General features: G+C 45.2%; 1 protein-coding gene across 1 annotated transcript in view; it reads left to right on the plus strand.

The window, feature by feature from the left end:
• Positions 1–3,245: 3,245 nt before the first annotated feature.
• LOC143961569 (alpha-2,8-sialyltransferase 8E-like) overlaps positions 3,246–17,057 on the plus strand; it is a 218,066-nt gene continuing 204,254 nt past the window's right edge. Inside the window, exon 1 of the mRNA XM_077470879.1 lies at positions 3,246–3,456. The gene's annotated coding sequence lies outside the window, so the exon portion shown is untranslated. The remainder of the gene's footprint in view (positions 3,457–17,057) is intronic.

A 17,057-nucleotide genomic window follows, 5' to 3' on the forward strand; every position in this document is an offset into this window, starting at 1 on the left:
CAGTTGAAGCTCTTACTGCATAATCTCCCTTGCAAGTGACTGTAGTATAGTATAGTATGCTGGGAGGCAGTGGCGTAACTAGAACCCTCAGAGCCCCGATGCAAGAAACCATGAAGGCCCCCCCCCCCCTGACCCCCAGACAGGCTCTTTTCTCTGAGCCCGGAGGCAGAACACCAGGGCCTGATCGCAAGTGGGTCGCTTCCCCTCCTCTCCCTCCCACAGGAGTAAAATGGAGAGAGTTCCTCTATGTCGGTGTTTCTCAATCTTTTTCCAGTCAGGGCACCCTTGAAGTATACCCAGGGGCGGACTGACAATTCATGGGGCCCCCGGGCAATAGCAAATTATGGGGCCACCAGGCAATCACACAGTATACACATACATGTACACACAGTATACACAGACAAGTTTCTATTGGCTGAGAAGGTACTGGAGAGGCGGAGCAGCTATAATCTCAGGATTTTTAGACCAAAAGGATGTCTGTAAGGGATATATCAGATACAGATGTAAAAAAAAACACAGATTTTTACATACTGTCCCTGGTTTTACTGAGGCTGGCAACCCTGATGGGGCCCCCTAGTGGCCCGGGGCCCTTGGGCAATTCCCGAGTGGCTGAATGGTCAGTCCACCCCTGAGTATACCCCTAGGTGAATGTGGCTGCACTGAAACCACCCTGCAACTGTGTGCACTGTATGCAGTTACAGCACAGCGATCATGCATTTAAGAGGTTAAAACAGGCGAGCAGGACATATTGCCGCTGTCAAATGTAAACAGTATTTTTTTGCTGGTGCTATGAACAAGCAAAAAATAAATATATTTAAAAATCGGTTCTGATTGTACACAAATAGGGGGTCAGGATTAAAAGCACATACATGAAATGTGCATACATATATAAACACATATATATATATATATGTACATATAAACCAGTGGCAGCTTGTGCTCAAAATTTTTAGGGGGGCGCAAGCCAACTGAAAAATTCTGAAAAAAAGCATCAATTGCAGCCACTGTGCCCATCAAATGCCGCCACTGTGCCCATCAAATGCTGCCAGTGTGCCATGAAATGCTGCAACTGTGCCATCGAATGCTGCCACTGTGATTTCCCTTCCCCCCGCCCGCTCGCCACACTTACCCTGTCTCAGTGGGGCAGTGGGTGATGCCCATTAGCGGGGTCCTCCGTGCGTCTCCTGCCGTCCTCATCTCCCGTCCTCTCTTCCTTATAGGAATCCAATAGCCATGCCTATCGTTTCAGCCAATCAGGTGATATGGCTCTAATAAGGTGCTTCAAAAACACCCCCCCCACCCCCACCACTGTGATTCAGGCACCTGGTGCCCAAAAAGGGGGCCAGGCACCTAAATTTGGGGGTGGCAGAGGTGCATAAATCTATCCATTGGTCATAGAGGGGGTGGCTGGAGAGAGGGGGCGGTGCCCGTGAGCCCTTATGAACGCATTGCCACTGAGAAACACATGCACATCCATGCACACTCACATACATGAACACTCACATACATACATATATGCACACTCACATATGTAGCACTGACCTCCGACGGAGCTGCTGGTTTGATTGGGCGTACCCTTACCTTCTTCACTTCGACTTGTGTCTAGAGGTTCCCATGGTAGATGGCCCAGAAATTTTAGAGACTGACGACAGCTCCCCTTAAAGGGATTTTTATTTGCAAAAAACTTAGTTAACAAACAGTCTCTTAGTGTAGGATAAGAGGGTTAGGAGGAAAATTCAGGTATTCTTATGCCGCGTACACACGATCGGAAGTCTGGCCAGAAAAAGACCGATGAGAGCTTTTCATCGGAAAATGCAACCGTGTGTATGCTCCATCGGAATTTAGCTGTCCGAATTTCCGACAGCCAAAAATTGATAGCATGCTCTCAATTTTCCAGACGGAAAAACTTTCTATCGGTAATTCTGATCGTGTGTATGCAATTCCAACACGCCAAAAATCACGCATGCTCAGATTCAACTACGAGACAGAAGCTATTGGCTACTGGCTATTGAACTTCCTTTTTCTAGTCACGTCGTACGTGTTGTACGTCACCACGTTATAAATGATCGGAATTTGATGTGACCGTGTGTAGGCAAGACAGCTTGAGCCGAATTCCATCGGGAAAACCATCAGAGCTTTTTCCGACAAGAATTCTGATCATGTGTACGCGGCATAAGTGTCAAAGTCAATGATAAAGGACTTGCTTGCTTTGACTAAATGCAGAGAATAGCCATTCACAACTGGATGATCACTCAGGTTGGATAGTCCCTCTCTCACAAGGCCGAGCAACCAACAAGGTGCTCAAATCAGGAACAAGTCTTTGCCACAGACGTTGTTGTAGAACATGTAGGAAACTAGAACTTGTAGAACATTTGTGTAGTACTGGTTTCTTTCAGCCGGTTCGGCGATACCCACGAGATTAGATTCACTTAGTTCCCTCAGCCTCACCAGGCTCTTACTAAGAAGCCAACCTGTACATGGCTTTCTTCTGAAGAGTCCTCCCCTGGATAGCTACGAAGTTGCTGAGCCTCTCCACAAGCGGAGACGACACCGGACCACCTCGGAATCCTTTCTTTAGTTACCTTGCCTTGGGCTAGCCAGCCCCGAGACATAAAGTTGGGTGGATCCACACCCCAGGCCATAGCCTTCCTGGGGGTTGGTCAGGAGGACCAGGACCATGGAGTCAGAACATACTTCTGGACCTGAAACCCCGAACCACGTGACATGCGCATCTTAAGTACCCTCTCCCAGAAAGCACAGCAAGAGTGACACTCCCACTGGGCGGGCTCCGAGAGAAAGTAACCTTAAAGCACACAACCAGACTGTGGTTCCATGTCTGCCAGAAGAGACGGCGCCCTCTATGGCCAGGCTGAATACCCTATAGTCCAGTTAGACTGATGCGGAGGTCCAAATTTGGAATAATTATACCCAAGCCAAACTGCAGTTCAGGTGTAACATTAAATTTCAAAAAACATAGCGCATGCTCTTCAGGAGCTGGCGCAACACATACATGCACACTCACATACATACATACATGCACACACACACACACATACATATGCACGCATACATACAGATACATACATGCGCACACACACATATAAACACACATACATACAGTAGATAGACAGTCTTATAAAAAAAAACAGCAGTCCTTTACCTTAGCACTTCCTGCTGGGTACTGCACTGTAGGGGGAGACAAAGAGCACACACTGTGATTTCACTTTAGGTTACCCTGACAGCTCCCTGCACAGTGCTGATTATAGTTTGGCTGACGATCAGGGAGCTTGTTCTTAGTCGCCCCGTTCCTCCCATCAAAGAGTACAGGGGGCCCTCAAGGGGCCCCCTGCAGCAAAGGGCTTGGTCGCCATAGCAATCTCAGCGACCCCTATAATTCTGCCACTGCTGGGAAGTACTACAGCCGGATAGGCATTTCAGCTTAGTCTTGCAACAAAGGTAAGACATATGACAGATGGTGGAGCCTTTAAGGAGGGCGGAGAAGATGAGGGCAGTGGAGGGAGGGGGGTTGTACGCAGAGGGAAGAGCTACTATTTAATGCCGTTATGTGCATGTGGTGGGCATGGTTGTGTTCCTGCACCTATTCTCTGAGAAAAAAAAAGCTCTGGATAGTTCTATGCTTGACAAGTTCAATATATTGTTAGAAAGATTAGTTGTTAATTCTGTGTGTTAATTCTGTGTTTTCTTGGCTTTTCTTGGATATCTTCTGTAGCCTGTGTTGCTTGCATGATGATCCCCGCCTCGTCCTCTTTTTCCTCTTTGATCTGGTGGCTGTGTTGATGTTTGAAGATTTATTGCAGCCTGCTCCTTTCTGGAAAAGGAGATAAGAGACTGAGGTTCAGCTGAGCCAGAAAACTCTGAATGTGTATCGGAAACCTCATGTGAGCTGAAATGAACCATTCTGTCGCCCCCCCCCTGATCCCGATTACTTTTAACCACTTGAATACCGGGCACATACGCCACTTCCTGCCCAGGACAATTTCCAGCTTTCAGCAATATCACACTTTGAATGACAATTGCACAGTCAGTCATACAACACTGTACTCAAAGTCAATTTTTGTCATTTTCTTCCAACAAATAGAGCTCTCTTTTGGTGATATTTGATCACCTCTGCGGTTTTTATTTTTTGCTAAACAAGCTAAAAAAGACAAACATTTTTAAAAAATATATATTTTTTTGGCTTCTGTCATTGTTTTCCCCTTCAATGACGGGCACTGATGAGATGGCACTGATAAAGTGGCACTGATGAGGAGGCACTGATATGCAGCACTGATGGGCACCAATAGGTGACACTGATAGGCACTCATAGGTGGCACTTACAGGTGGCACTGATTGGCACTGATAGGTGGTATTGATTGGTACAGACAGGTGGCACTGATGGGCAGTAGGGATGAGCCAAACACCCCCTGGTTCGGTTCGCAAGCTGTGGTATTATTAGGAAGAGAACACCAGCAATTGTCTGCAATTAGCTTTAGTTGCACAGTTGCATAGGATACAGTACACTGACTGAAAATACTGCAGCTGCCTGTAAGTATCTTAGGAAGAGAATAACAGGAATGAATCTAGCTAAACTGAATACAGTGCATATATATTCGGCCAATTATGGCTCTCCATTCTTACTGCACTGTGATTGGCCAAAGCATGCGGGTCATAGTCCATGCTTGGCCAATCATCAGCCAGCAATGCACTGCGATACCGCAGTGAATTATGGGCCATGACACGCCACTCAAATTTGGCACAAACGGCCCATAATGTTCGTAATTAGACAAACGGTTGAACGCTGATGTTCGACTTGAACTTGAAGCTCATCCCTAATGGGCAGCACTGATGATGAGGTACTGATAAGTACTGACAGGTGTTACTACTGGGCAGTGATTGGCACTGTGATGTGCAGTGATTGGCACTGTGGTGGACACTGGCAGAATTTATTGTTTTTACATTGCTGGGCACTGAATGGCAGGTGATTTGTACATTTGACGGGGCTGTGCATATAATCAATGTGCTGATTATCAGCACAGACCCCCCCCCCCCGACAGAGAGAGACTCTGATCAGCTCTCCTTGTCAGTGCGAACCGAGAAATTCAGTTTATTGGCACTTCCTGGTTCACGCGATGATCAGCTGTGATTGGTCACAGCTGATCGCGTGGTAAGAAGCCTCTGACAGAGGCTTCTTATCATGATCGGAGATTCAGGATGTCAGACTGACACTCCGCACTCACAACCACCGTGCTGCACTGGCATGTTATCCTGCTGGAAGTCATATGACACCCAGTCAGGGTAACAGAACCACTTCCTGGCCGTCATTCTGCATGAGGCGGGCGGGAAGTGGTTAGAGAATGGAGTGAGGGGATTTTTTATTTTTAGTGCAAATATAAACAGTCCCATCCTCATAGTCATTTAAGTCCCTGTTGTGGAAAGTTTTATGAAGTTGTATTTTAAATGTATTGTCATAAGTCTCCCAGTGTTAGCACTCCCGCAGGCCGCTCTAAAGAGCTGACTGGGGCAGACTGACGCTGGTTGAGATGCGTTAGGTAGTGGATAACTTCCTGGGATTGGAGAGAGGTGTTTGCAGAGTGGGGGTATGTCCGCCAGCGAAAGGGCCCCTGTGCATTGCACAGACGATCAGTTATGGACCGATGTACGCTCATTGTCTCTGCTGTGTCTGGTCAGCACATGTCGAGATTCACAGCATGAACCTACAGATAACCTTCCATCCACAAGGAAGGGTAGCATATTTCAGGTATGCATTGTTCTCTGGAACAATGTATATTAAGGATTCCTATCAGCGGAATTGTAGTCATCATTCATTGGTTATTGTATAAATGTATTTATTCTGTGTCATGTCTTTATTTGGTCATGTCCTTATATGGTCATTCTCATCCTGTTTTGTTCATTTCTTGTGAGGTCACAAACTGTGTAGGAGGGGATTAGCTGTTGGAGGCAAACCCTCCAGGGTGTGGCTTCCTGTTTATGTGTAAATAAAAGAGCCAGGCTCACTGCTCCCAGGGAAGTAATGCTGATGGAGCTGAGCTGAGAACGTAAGAAGGGTGGTCATGTCTGTTTATTTGGATGAGTGGGTTGATAGGTAAGGTATTATATCTTTAAGACGGAAATGGGTGCTTATATGAGCACAGTAGATATGGCTGTGTGCAGAGCATACAGCCAAAATTATACCACAGTCCCGTAAATACTGGGATCTCTTAGTCTCCATAATCTCAGTCTCTAACTTAGAAATGTTGAGCTGGAGATCGGTATTTAGATCGTCATATATAGAGAGGCCAATAGAGAGACCAAAGCCATATCTCTTTCTTCATTAAAGTTTTCAGTCCTTCAAAAACTGACTTGCATTGGGCTTCTATTGTGAAATCTTTGTCATATTTGGTAGACTTGAGACAATTTCAATTGCCGGTCAGAAGATGTGAGGATCGCTCAAATGTTGTCTGCTTGCTCATTCTCCAAAACTGTAACCAGTTTTGTATCCATGATAAAATTAGCAAGTGATGTAATAGCAAGTTCAATACACAATGCAAAGTGGAAAAAGCAGGAGCTGGTAATGAACAGTCATAACAGAAGCAAATTGTTACCCCAGCTCTACTGCCAATATAAAAATTGGCCGTCCTGTTCAGGCCCTACAGGTAAAATTTTTAAGTCAGGAAGGCTGGCAACTCGGATGCTCTTGAACAAAAGTACTTTATTGGTTACATGGGTACAGGCTATACGTTGATGCGTTTCGGCTATGAATCCATCACCAAAGCATATTGCAGCTTGCCGGCCCTTAGACATAGTGGCTGCATTAGTGTAGACCCCTGGTCCTAACCTGGGGCTATAATGAAAATTTAGGCTACTTTCACACTGGGATCGTGTCAGCGCTAGCATTGAAATCGCCCAGCTACTGCCGAAAAAAACTCTTTCGCACCACTTTTTGGGCGGTAGCGGGCGCTTTTAACACCCAAGAAGGGGTTAAAAGGGTCCATGATGCGGTGCTTCTGAAGTGCTTTTCAGGCACTTCGGAAGCAGTGCCCATTCATTCCAATTGTATATGCCACTCCCACATGACCCCAAAGATGCTGCTTGCAGGACTTTTTTTCCCGTCCTGCAAGAGCACTGCCCCAGTGTGAAAACACTCAGGCTTTAACACTGGGGTGGCTTGAGAGGCAGTTTTCAGGTGCTTTACAAGCACTATTTTTAGCGTTAAAATGCATGAAAATTGCCTCAGTGTAAAAGGGGTCTTAAATTTTGGCTGTGCTGTAGACAGCTCAGACTGATTCTACAGTTTATCTGGTATTTCCCTAATCTCAATTAAGTTGTGCATTACTCACTGTTGCCAGTAGGTGACACAGGTACCACAGGTCAGTATGAGAAGTATAACTAGTTTCAGTTAAGAATATTTATTCTTCTTCCAGCCAGCCCGGTAGGAGGTTCTTGGCCACTTGTGCATTATGGGAGAGGATTTATATTTGGGTGGAGGCATGCACTAACTCTCTTTTGCTATTGGCACTCCTGGCCTGAGGACAATCTGCTGAAGTGAGCTCAGCAGGTAGGCCCGGATGCCTGTCTGGGGCCTACAAATCCTGAGGTGGTTCTTAAGCGGTCTTGCCCAGCATGGAAAAAGCCAAGCCAAGCTGAGAAGATCCAGGGGAGGACCCTTGCTGGAGGGAGTCAGCATGAAGGCTGGTCTCTCAGAAGGGCCTGGTGACTCCTTTGGTGGATGCATCTACAGTGGTGTGAAAAAGTGTTTGCCCCCTTCCTCATTTCCTGTTCCTTTGCATGTTTGTCACACTTAAGTGTTTCGGAACATCAAACCAATTTAAACAATAGTCAAGGACAACACAAGTAAACACAAAATGCAATTTGTAAATGAAGGTGTTTATTATTAAAGGTGAAAAAAATCCAAACCATCATGGCCCTGTGTGAAAAAGTGATTGCCCCCTAAACCTAATAACTGGTTGGGCCACCCTTAGCAGCAACAACTGCAACCAAGCGTTTGCGATAACGTGCAATGAGGCTTTTACAGCGTCCTGGAGGAATTTTGGCCCACTCATCTTTGCAGAATTGTCCTAATTCAGTTACATTAGAGGGTTTTCGAGCATGAACGGCCTTTTTAAGGTCATACCACAACATCTCAATAGGATTCAGGTCAGGACTTTGGCTAGGCCACTCCAAAGTCTTCATTTTGTTTTTCTTCAGCCATTCGGTGGTGGACTTGCTGGTGTGTTTAGGATCATTGTCCTGCTGCAGAACCCAAGTTCGTTTCAGCTTGAGTACACGAACAGATGGTCGGACATTCTCCTTCAGGATCTCTTGGTAGACAGCAGAATTCATAGTTCCTTTTATCACGGCAAGTCTTCCAGGTCCTGAAGCAGCAAAACAGCCCCAGACCATCACACTACCACCACCATATTTTACTGTTGGTATAATGTTCTTTTTATGAAATGCAGTGTTCCTTCTACGCCAGATATACTTGGACACACACCTTCCAAAGAGTTCCACTTTTGTCTCATCGGTCCACAGAATGTTGTCCCAAAAGTCTTGGGGATCATCAAGATGTGTTGTGGAGAAATTGAGACGAGCTTTGATGTTCTTTTTGCTCAGCAGTGGTTTTCTCCTTGGAACTCTGCCATGCAGGCCATTTTTGCCCAGTCTTTTCCTGATGGTGGAGGCATGAACGCTGACCTTAAAGAGGAAGTAAACCCTGATGGGTTTACTTCCTCTTTTTTTCCCTGCAAAGGTAAAGCATAATGGACTACTATGCATCGCATAGTAGCTCATTATGTGTCACTTACCTGACACAGGAGCCAGCGAAGTCGCCGCTGATCCCTGTAGTCCGCCGCATCCATCTTGCTGGTGGCGTCTCGCAGCTCCGACCAATGACAGCGGCAAAGCCGCGATGACGTCACTCCCGCGCATGCGCACGGGAGTCGCATCTCGCAGCTCCGCCGCTGCCATTAGGCGAAGCCGCGATGACGTCACTCCCGCGCATGTGCACGGGAGTCGACAAATTAGGCAAATCCATTCTTGGACTTGCCGCATTTAGTGCGCCTGCGCGCCGCTGTCTACGGCGCATGCGCCGTAGACAGCGGTGCCCATTTTCGGGCAAATATCTCCTAAACCATATAGGTTTAGGAGATATTGCTTGGACCTATAGGTAAGCCTTAATCTAGGCTTACCTGTAGGTCAAAGTGGTTTGAAGGGGTTTACTTCCTCTTTAACTGAGGCAAGTGAGGCCTGCAGTTCCTTGGACGTTGTTGTGGGGTCTTTTGTGACCTCTTGGATGAGTCGTCGCTGCGCTCTTGGGGTAATTTTGGGCGGCCGGCCACTCCTGGGAAGGTTCACCACTGTTCCATGTCTTCGCCATTTGTGGATAATGGCTCTCACTGTGGTTCGCTGGATTCCCAAAGCTTTGGAAATGGCTTTATAACCCTTTCCAGACTGATAGATCTCAATTACTTTCTTTCTCAATTGTTCCTGAATTTCTTTGGGTCTCGGCATGATGTGTAGCTTTTAAGGATCTTCTGGTGGACCTTACTGTGTCAAGCAGCTCCTATTTAAGTAATGCCTTGATTGTGAACAGGTGTGGCAATAATCAGGCCTGGGTGTGGCTAGAGAAATTGAACTCAGGTGTGGACAACCACAGTTATAGTATGTTTTAACAAGGGGGGCAATCACTTTTTCACACAGGGCCATGATGGTTTGGATTTTTTTTCACCGTTAATAATAACCACCTTCATTTACAAATTGCATTTTGTGTTTACTTGTGTTGTCCTTGACTATTGTTTAACCACTTGCTTACTGGGCACTTAAACCCCCCTCAGTCCCAGACCAATTTTCAGCTTTCAGCGCTGATGCACTTTGAGTGACAATTACGCGGGCATACAACACTGTACCCAAATGAAATTTTTATCATTTTTTTCCCACAAATAGAGCTTTCTTTTGGTGGTATTTAGTTACAGCTCGGAGTTTTATTTTTTGCTAAACAAACAAAAAAAGATGCAAAAAAAAAAAAAAAAAAAATCATGTTTTAATAGTTTGTTATAAAATTTAGCAAACGGGTCATTTTTCTCCTTCATTGAAGTGCGCTGATTAGGCGGCACTGATAGGCTGCATTGGTGGGTACTGATGGGCTGCATTGGTGGGCACTGATGGGCTGCATTGGTGGGCACTGATAGGCTGCACCGGTGGGCACTGATAGGCATAGTTAAGGCGGCACTAATAGGCACAGATAAGGCGGCACCGATGGGCACAGATAAGGCGGCACTGATGGGCAAAGATGGGCACAGATAAGATGGCACGGATGGGTGGCACGGATAAGTGGCACGGATGGGTGGCACGGATGGGCACTGATAGGTACCACAGATAGATGGGACTGATGGGCACTGATAGGTGGCACTGATAGGTGGCTCTGATAGGTGGCACTGCTGGGCACTGATGGGCGGCACTGCTGGGCACTGATGGGCGGCACTGCTGGGCACTGATGGGCGGCACTGGGGTGCAGCACCTTTGAGCAGATTGGGTGGCACTGTGGGTGGCACTGTGGGTGGCACTGTGGGGTGGCACTGTGGGTGGCACTGTGGGTGGCACTGTGGGTGGCACTGTGGGCACTATGGGCACTGACGGGGGGCACTGACGGGGGGCACTTACTTTTGCTTTTATTTAATTTCAGGATGGCACTGCGGGAGGCAGGTGGGCACAGGCAGGTGGCAGGTGGTCCCTTGTATTGATGGCCGTGATCGGGACTGATGTCCCGATCACGGCCGCCGGTGATCGGCTTTTTTTTTCTCTCCTCGCGCTGTCAGCGCGAGGAGGAATAATAGCCGATTACCGGCTCCGTTCTATCACATGATCAGCTGTCATTGGCTGACAGCTGATCACGTGATAAGGGGTCGGGATCGACCCCTTACACGGATCGGTGATCAGGCGAGTCTCACGGACTCGCCGATCACAGAGCGCGCCGCGCGCGCCCCTCAGGGGGCGCGCAGGCCGCTCGTAACCGGGACTACGTCAATAGACGTAGTCCCGAAAATGTAGGTCCGTGCTAATGCCGTCATTTGGCAATAGCGCGGATCTGAAGTGGTTAAATTGGTTTGATGTTCCGAAACACTTAAGTGTGACAAACATGCAAAGGAACATGAAATGAGGAAGGGGGCAAACACTTTTTCACACCAATGTACATCACAAATGTGCTTACAGTGTTGCCAGGTCAACCTAAAGGTTCTGACATTGTGAAGCTAAATATTTTTCTACATCTAAAACGTATTTGCAGTATTGCGGGATCGGCTTAAAGATTCTAGTACTGTGAAGCTATATTTTTTGGATCCAAGGAGTCTGTAAGTGATCTGTTACTGATATCTGAGACACCTAACCCTCTCTCCTACTACCTACTTTCAAGTTCTACATTAAAGATTTGAAAATATAAATGTGTCTAAGATGTATTTTCCAGCCTGTTGGCGCTCCCCCAACCCTCCTAAGATAACGGACTGGATCAACCGCATAAATAAGATTGCTGAGATGGAGGAGCTTGTTCATTCAGCCAAGGAGACAACTTCTAAATTCATAAAAAATGTGGTCTTGCTGGCACAATTTTACCACAACAGCCGAATACTCCCAACTAAAGACTTGATTGGTTGCCGGAAAGATCTACCTCAAGCCGGAAGAGGAGGAGGAGGATTAAACCACCCCTAACTCCTTTCCCCTACTTTCACTGGGTCTTCCCCCAACTGTTGCTTCTCCTCCCTCCTACTCCATCTTTTGGTTTTCCTTTTCCTCCTTCCATTTTTGTTTTGCCTCATTTATTTCTGTAGCGGTTTCTATTATATGATTTTTCACTGTTGCGAAACAATGTCCAGTCAGCCAACGCACCTGATCACCCATGAACTTAACCTCCCCCTTCTAGTTGCTAGGGGCCCGTTGGCTGCAACTACTCGGGGATAGAACATCTCCCACACAACAGGCTGTGCGATCTCGATAAGTAAGCTCACGGAGGGAAAGTTGGACTGAGGCCATCCCTACAAGTTACCACATTGAAACACAAGATAACACACTAAAGTATTCATATATTCTTAGATTATACTTTTACAATGTTACAAATATGTTACTGTTCTGTTATTGAGTCAAACAGGCTTAGGTTTCTGTACGAGTATGTTGTTTTACACAATACTCTTACGTTAGAACTTTAAGATGAAGTATTATTTTTGTTGTATAACTCCACTCGTTTACTACTGTACCAGCTATGTACAATTTCTACCTTTCAAATAAAGCTTTGAAAATATCAAGAGTGACTGATGCCCAATTTTTGTTACAAGCTTCCAATTATAGCCATGGACTAGCTAGCTTGGCCCCTGCCTCTAGATGTTACACTCTGTCCTCAGAAGACCCGGGGGGTGCTACATTAGTTTTCTCTTTTTCCTGCATTTTTGCTTTAATGTTTACCTGGCGATCTTGAGAATAACACACTTCTTGACCCTCCGTGTCTAAGCTCACTCCTCCTCTGTATCTATGGAGGGAGCCATGGTTGTCACTCAGACATGTTTGCCCTCATTCATCGTTACATCATTACAAGGTATGTGTAGGGGGTGATTAATAGCTTAACCACCACATTAATGGGCACTTTCACCCCCTTCCTGACCTGGCAAATTTCCAGCTTTCATTGCTGTCCCATTTTGAATGATAATTAATCAGCCATGCAACACTGTACCCATATGAAATTTTTATATTTTTTTACACATATAGAGCTTTCTTTTGGTGGTATTTGTTCACGACTGGGTTTTTTTTTTCTGCTATAAACAACAGCAATAAAACAAAATGTTTGGGAAAAAACATATTTTTCTTAGTTTCTGTTATACAGTTTTGCAAATAAGTTATTCTTCTTCATAAATTTTGAACAAAATGTATACTGCTAAATTTCTTTGGTAAAAATAACCCAAATTAGTTGATATTATTTAGTCTCCGTGAAAGTTATAGAGTCTGCAAGCTATGGTGCCAATCACTGAAAATTAATCAATCCTGATGTACCGACGGCCTATCTCATTTTACCCCTTTTTGGAATGTAGACAGTCCAAGGTATTTAGTAATAGGCATGGTGAGTTTTTTGAAGTTGTAATATTTTCCCACAATTCTTTGGAAAATGAAGAAAATAAATAAAATGTGTTTTTTTTCACAGAAATTTCATATTAACAATTTATTTCTCACACACATCATGGGCATACTTGCAATTACACCCCAAAACACATGATACTTATCCTGAGTATAGCAATACCACATGTGTGAGACTTTCTCAGCCTGGACACATAGAGGGGCCCAACATCCAAGGAATACCTTCAACCATTATCCACTTTAAGACCAGGACTTCTTCTGATGCTTTTTGTTTACAAGTAAAAATCAGTATTCTTTGCTAGAAAATTACTCAGAATCCCCAAACGTTATTTATTTTTGTAGCAGAGGCCCTAGAGAATAAAATGGTGGGTTTTGAAAACTTTTGTTTCACACTGTATTTGCGCAGCAGTTTTTGTAACACAACTTCACACGCTAATGCAAAAGTACACTTTAATGAATTTTAATGCACACAAACACAATATAACACCCACTTTTTTGATAAAATATGGTGTTGCGCTGAGTAAATAGATACCAAACATGTCACTCTTTAAAATTTTGCACGCTTGTAAAATGGCGCCAAACTTCGGAATTTCAAAATCTCCATAGGCAACATTTTATAAGCCTTTACAGGTTACAGTTTAGAGCTATAGAGGAGGTCTAGTGCTAGAATTATTGCTCTCCCTCTGATATTCATGGCTATACCTCACATGTGGTGCGACCGCCTTTTACATATGCGTATGGGACAAACGTGTATGTTCGCCTTTGCACACAAGCATGGGGGGCAGGGGTGCTTTCAATTTTTTATTTATTGATGGGACACTGACACACTGGGACAGATGTTTTTGTGCAGTTGTATACTGTGACAGATGTTGATCGTCTACCTGCGGACACCAACAGATGTTGATGATCCACCGATCGTTCACTGACAATATTGCAGATGTTTTTGTGCATGGGTACACTGTTAAAAATGTTGCTGGGACACTAGTACACTGTGACAGATGTTTTGTGCACTTGTACAGATGTTGATGGGACACTGTGACAGATGTTGATGTACACTGGGCAGGGACAGTGGTGCTTGGTTTACTGTGTGGGGATGGCTGCAGTGTGTGTGATTTCTGTGTAACTTAAAACTAAAATTATCAGTTACACAGAGAGCTGCCATGGCTGCAGCATCCCTCTCCCCCCCCCCCCCCCCCCTGCCCTGCCGCTGAGCTCCCAATGAGGTCAGTGGGAAGAACTGATTGGACACAGCCATCATGTGATCTGGATGGCCAATCACAGCACCCATGTCCCGAACTGTGATGTGCTGTGTCCGAGTGACACAGCCATCACAGGACCACATTGCTGCGTGGCCCCGATCCCGCCAGAGGCATGTGTTCTGAAGGAACATACGGATACATTCACTCAGAACGACAAAGCTCCCACCTGGCCATTTATGTGAAGTGGCCGGGTAGGAAGTAATTAAAGGAGTTGTAAAGTCCATTTTTTTTTATCTTAATGCATTCTATACATTAAGATAAACAATCTTTCTTCTGTGTGTAGCAGCCTCCTCAGCACCCCTAAATACTTACCTGAGCCCCATCTCACTCCAGTGATGTCCACGAGTGTCTTAGCCATCCAGGACTCTCCTCCTGATTGGCTAAAACACAGCAATGGTGCCATTGGCTCCTGTGGATATCAATCAAGTCAGTTAGCCAATCAAGGGAGAGAAGGTGCTGGGGCAGGCCGGGGGTTCATGTCTGAATGGATGCACGGAGCTGTGACTCAGCTCAGGTGCCCCTACAACGAGCTGCTGGCTGCGGGGGCACTCGACATGAGGGAGGGGCCAGGAGCAACGAAAAGGGACCCATGCAGAGGAGGATCTGGGCTGCTCTGTGCAAAACCAACTGCACAGAGGAGGTAAGTATATCCTGTTTGTTTAACCACCCACTGAGCATTTAAAACCCTTCCTAACCAGACCAATTTTCAGTTTCGGTGCTCTCACATTTTGAATGACAATTATTCAGTCATACAACACTGTACCTAATATGATTTTTTTTTCCTTTTTTTAACACAAATAGAGCTTTCTTTTGGTGGTATTTAATTACGACAGGGTTTTTTTTGTGTGTTATAAAAGATAAGAGACTGAAAATTCTTAAAAAATGCATTTTTCTTTGTTTCTGTTATAAAATCCACAAGCTATGGTGCCAACCTCTGAAAATTGATCACACTTGAAGTACTGACGGACTATCTCATTTCTTGAGACCCTACCAAGCCAGAAAAAGTACAAATACCCCCCGAATGACTCCTTTTTGGAAAGTAGACATTCCAAGGTATTTAGTAAAAGGTATGGTGAGTTTTTTGAAGTTGTAATTTTTTCCCACAATTCCCTGCAATATCAAGATTTTTCTTTCTTTTTTTTTCACAAAATTGTCATATTAGCAGATTATTTCTCACACATAGAATATGCATACCATAAATTACACCCCAAAACACATTATGCTACTCCTCCTGAGTACAGCAATATCTCATATGTGAGACTTTTACACAGCGTGGCCACATGCAGAGGCCCAACATTGAGCGAGTACCTTCAGGCGTTCTAGGAACATAAATTACACATATTATTCTTTGACTACCTCTTAGCCCTTGTACACACGGTCGGAGATTCCGACGGAATGTGTCCTATCGGACCTTTTTGTCGGATATTCCGACTGTGTGTGGTCTGCATCGGACTGTTTCCGTCGGAATGTCCGACGGACCAACTTTTCCAACTTGCCGGTAGAATTTTCCGACAAAATGCTCAGATCGGACATACTGCGATCATGTGTAGCCTACTCCGAGGGACAAAGTGCCACGCATGCTCAGATCAAATTCCTAGACCAAAGCTATTGGCTACTAGCCTGAACGTAGTCCCATCGTAACGAAATAACGTCATCACGTTATGTACAATCGGATTTTCCGACAACTTTGTCCAACCGTGTGTATACAACAGTTTCGGACAAAATCCAACAGATTTGGTTGTCAGAATGTCCGACCGTGTGTACAGGGGCTAACACTTTTGAAGGCCCTGGAGCACCAGGACAATAGAAACACCCCAAAAATGACCCAGTTTTGAAAAGAAAACACCCCAACATATAATCTATGAGGCATAATGTGTCTTTTGAACTTGTCATTTTTTTCTACAAGTTTTTGCTAAATGTGGAAAGAAAATGAAAACACATTTTTTTTTACACAAAGTTGTCCATTTATATAATATATCTAAGAAATAGCATTTACATACCAAAAATGACACCCACAAATAGATTTTTCTACTCCTCCTGATTATGGCAATACCACATGTGGGAGACTTATCCACAGCCAGGCTACACACAGAGGCCCAACATGCTGGGAGCACCACCAGGTGTTCTAGGGACATACATTTCAAATCTAACTTGACTACCTACTACAGTTTTTTGAGGCACTGTAGTGACATGGATGAGAACTGATGTGGCATGGATAAGCATGAATGGGGGTGGATGAGCCATGGATTGGGATGGCTGAGTATGGTTGAGCCATAAATGTGGATGGCTGGGTATGGCTGGGTATGGTTGGGTATGGTTGAGTATGGCTGTGTATGGCTGGGTATGGCTGAGTATGGCTAAGTATGCCTGGGTACGGATGGTTATGTATGGCTGAGTACGGATGGTCACAGATAAGTATGGCTGGGTACGGCTGAGTATGGCTGGGTGCGTCTGAGTATGGCTGGTCACAACTGGGTACGGCTGGGTATGACTGGTGTGACATTGGGGGATGTTTAACTCAGTGGTAGATGCCTTTTCAGTAAGTTCACAGTGAACAGGAACTTTAGTTTAAGGGCATGGTAGCCCAGTTTTATTAAAAGGAACAAAATAAAGTTCATACATGGACCTGGTTGCCCACACAGGGGTTCTTATCCCAAAAACAATAAATGAAAAATGCCAAGCCACCTGTCT

The sequence above is a fragment of the Lithobates pipiens genome, unplaced genomic scaffold (assembly GCF_037356315.1).
Source record: "Lithobates pipiens isolate NorthernLeopardFrog02 unplaced genomic scaffold, aLitPip1_a1.2 Scaffold_8, whole genome shotgun sequence".
In the NCBI taxonomy this organism is placed as follows: Eukaryota; Metazoa; Chordata; class Amphibia; order Anura; family Ranidae; genus Lithobates; species Lithobates pipiens.